The sequence below is a fragment of the Leucoraja erinacea genome, chromosome 6 (genome assembly GCF_028641065.1).
Source record: "Leucoraja erinacea ecotype New England chromosome 6, Leri_hhj_1, whole genome shotgun sequence".
Taxonomy (NCBI): domain Eukaryota; kingdom Metazoa; phylum Chordata; class Chondrichthyes; order Rajiformes; family Rajidae; genus Leucoraja; species Leucoraja erinaceus.
Window position 1 is genome coordinate 71,791,586 of NC_073382.1, and position 3,975 is coordinate 71,795,560.

The window sequence follows — 3,975 nt, forward strand, 5'->3', positions numbered from 1 at the left end:
ACTATTGCACCTTATGCTTGTAATAGTTCCGTAAATGCAGACCATGTCTTTTGGAAGTGGTCTGCTTTGCCTGCTAGGAGGAGTCTCATCTCTTCTAAGTATAGTGTTTCGAACATGTTTGAAATCCACATTTTTATTGTTGGTATTGGAGCATTTTTCCAAAATTTGAGTATAAGCTTTTTTCCCGTTATTAGCCCGTAATTAAGTAAGTTCTTTTGAAACGCATTTAGTTCGGGGTTACCTTCCGATATTCCAAAAATGATCCATTCTGCTTTTGGTACAAGTTTTATTTTAAATAATTTTGTGAAGATTTCAAATATTTTGTTCCAGAATTTTTGAATTTTTATACAGAAAACAAAAGAGTGCGCTATGGTAGCTTCTTGTGACTGACATTTATCACAAATGGGTGAGACAATCGGGAAAAATTTATTTATTTTAGTTTTTGAATAATATAGTCTATGTAATGTTTTATATTGAATTCTAGAGTATGTCGTACGTTGATCGAGCATTTATGCACATATAGTAAGTGTTTATCCCAGCTCTCTTTTGAAATTTTTATAGCTAGTTCTTGTTCCCAGTCTCTTCTAATACCATCAGTTGTAGGAATTTCTATATTTAAAATAATGTTGTATAAGTATGATATTAGATTTGCTGATTCAGCCTTTGTCTTCATGGCTTCATCCAATATGTCTGGGGGCATGTTATGATAATCTTTTGTGTATTTTTTCAAATAGTCACGGATTTGAAGATATTTAAAATATTGATTATTTTTCAAATTATATTTGTTGTAATTGTTGAAATTATAATAATTTTCCTAATTCATACAAGTCTCCGAGCGTTTTGATTCCTATTCTTTCCCATTGTGTAAATGATTTATCTATAATTGAAGGTTTAAACGACAGATTATTGACTATTGGCATTAAAAGAGATAGATGTCTTAATTTTAGATTCTGTTGTATTTGTTTCCAAGTTCTAATTGTGCTATGTATCATTGGATTTTTATTATAATTTTTGTTATTCAAATTCATTGGTGAGAGGAGAGTCGCTCCTGTATTACAAGGAGAGCAGTCCTCTCTCTCCATTACAATCCAGTCCACCTGCTGGGCAGAGTTGTCCAGCAGGTGAATCATATTTTTAATATTTACTGCCCAATTATAGTACATAAAGTTAGGGAGCGCTAGACCACCCATCTTTTTTGGTTTACTAAGGTGTGCTCTTTGTATTCTGTGGGATTTGTAATCCCATATAAAATTTGTAATGTCTGAGTCTAGTTTTTTGAAAACCTTTTTTGGAAGATATATAGGTATTGATTGAAATAAATATAGGATTTGTGGTAAAAAGATCATTTTTATAGCATTTATTCGACCTATTAAAGACATCGGGAGCATTTTCCAGAATTTCATTAGATTATTTAGTTTCTTAAGTAAGGGGCTATAATTGGCATTTTACTTCGGAGTCACGTGAGTGACTACATGAAGAGCCCGCCAGTACGCTTGCGTGTCATTATCGACACACGCATTGCAACGAGTCATTGGGGGAGGAAGGACGTTCCTCCCAAACGGCAGGTTTTGGAAACCTGCAACAGTAGGTAAGAAAGCTTCGTTTCTTTTTTACTTACCTTTGTTTACAGGAAGGCTGTGGAAAGCTGGCGGAGGAGAGCTGCTATATAGGAGCAGGCAGCCAGCAACGGCCGGTGGCACGACAATCTCCCTTGGCGGGAGCCGGTGCGACTTCAGCTCCAGCAAGGGTACGGGTCGCCGACAACCGGTGGAGCACTCGGGAGCCGTCAATCTGACGACTCGGAAAACAGCCCAAGGACCTACAGGGTAAGGAGCGCTACATGGGTCCGTGGGGCTGAGAAACTAAAAATAGCAGCGAGCGGTCGGTGCCCATGAGCACCGGGTACGCGTTGGAGCTGCTGGGCCTGCGTCGCGAGCGGCCAGTTCCCCGAGAGGACTGCACCGCGTTGGAGCACCGCAGGCCCAAGTGAGGAAAGCAGCGGCACAGTGGGGAGCACTGCACCGCGTTAAAACCACCTTACCTGCGGTTGGGAGCGGCCAGCTCCCCGAGAGGACTGAACCGCGTTGGAGCACCGCAGGCCCACGTGGGAAAGGAGCGGCACAGTGCAGAGCACTGCACCGCGTTAAGGAGAAACCACCATACCTGCGGTTGCGAGCGGCCAGCTCCCCGAGAGGACTGAACCGCGTTGGAGCACTGCAGGCTAACGGTAGTACGGGCGGCTCAGTGCCGTGAGCACTGCACCGCGCTTTGGAGCACCGCAGGCCAACGGCACTACAGGGGACTCAGTGCCCGTGAGCACTGCAACGCGTTGACACTGCGGGACCTGCACCTGCGAGAACATACCGCGTTTGCAGCGATGCAGGTCCAAAAAAGAAGAGCAAATCCTCGAGTGGGTAAGTCCCATAGCAGCACCTTATACAGGGCTGTATCTCACTTCCACTATTATAGGGAAGTGCTGGAGGAAAAGACAGACTTAGGGAGAAGGAAGCAGCATCTTTTCTTAGGGCTATAATCATGCTTCTCTCCCTCCAGTAGACTCTTTTGTCAGAAGAGTGCTGGGGTCTAGTCTAGGGCAAACCCTGGACAGGTAAACAGATGTAAGAGCTGTAATAATGAGGTAATGCTTTTTTCTAAGTCACAAAGTACATAGAGTGCGTTATTGGTCTTTTCCTTATAGAAATACAGGAATATTTATGTTGTGACTGAAGGATTTAGCAGTCCAAAAAATTTACTGACAAATTCCATTCCCATCTGGGAAGTCACATGGAAATGTCTGTCTATGTTTCAGGGGGAACAACAGTACAGCTGTGAGTAAAGCTAACTGGGAAAGATCTACAAACCAGGTTAGAAGCCAGCATAGACCATATGTTCTCTCTCTACTACAGGGGAAAACATTAGCTGACACCATAGGGGTCACTTGCCACTGGGGATTGTAAATCCCTGAATGTACTAAACTAATCAATTTATGCATCTGGCTACATCCAACCGGGATTGACACGGGCCTGTGTAAACCCGAAACCTCCTAGCAATATCTTTTTATTAGGAGGTGACCGATCTAGAAGGTCAAGGAGTTGGACAATGAAGCCAAATTGGAGCTCATCTAAACGTCCAAACATCATCCTCAAAGGTATCGCCCCTATATCTGAAGATGTGTACACCCACAACACACGGCCTCGGGGATCCAGATGAAAACAGTAAAACCAGAAGGAAGCAAGGAGGTTGGTGCGAGAAGACATCGAATAAATAATTTTTTGACACTCGTATCTTAAACAGTATCCGGGGATACACAATAGAATTTTACAACACATAATCTTCTAGTCCAGCTGATATATCGAGAGAGGAATTTGGAGGAGAACATCAAATGGATATTGGGCTATAGTATTTGCTGATGTTTCTACACGATATGGAACACCAGATGCCGATCTACTCGTATCCAGACATAATCACCAATTACCAAATATGTCATATGGGATACAGACACTGGACATCAGCAACGGATGGGTTTTAGCTGCATTGTAAGGGAAGAATTATTATCTACGCATTCCCTTCCTAACAAAATAGGATATGGCGCTTGACGCATCAAACATAGATCAGATCTCAGCTTTTTGGCCAAGATCAAGCATAATATCTGGGGTTTTATCAGTTTAAATATCTAATATGTCCCTTATTTAGGGACCATATATTAATAAATAAATAAATAAATAAAATAATACGATATATTCGTTAAGAACGGAAACCTTTTCTATTGTTAGTATATTCGTTTTAAGAACGAAAATGGCAAGCATTGATTCAAAGGATGCTTACTATTTTCAGTACCCATAACAGGTGACCACGGACGTTATTTTATCTAATTGGATGGCTCAGCTCTAGCAGTATAGAGCACTACCTAATGTGTTTACATTAGCACCTAGGTTATTTACAAAATATAACAACCAGCCACACAATGGTAATGGC

General features: G+C 41.7%; 1 pseudogene; it reads left to right on the plus strand.

Annotated features, from left to right (window-relative positions):
- The first annotated feature begins 3,610 nt into the window (after positions 1 to 3,610).
- Positions 3,611 to 3,720, plus strand: LOC129698485 (U2 spliceosomal RNA; annotated as a pseudogene).
- Positions 3,721 to 3,975: the final 255 nt, after the last annotated feature.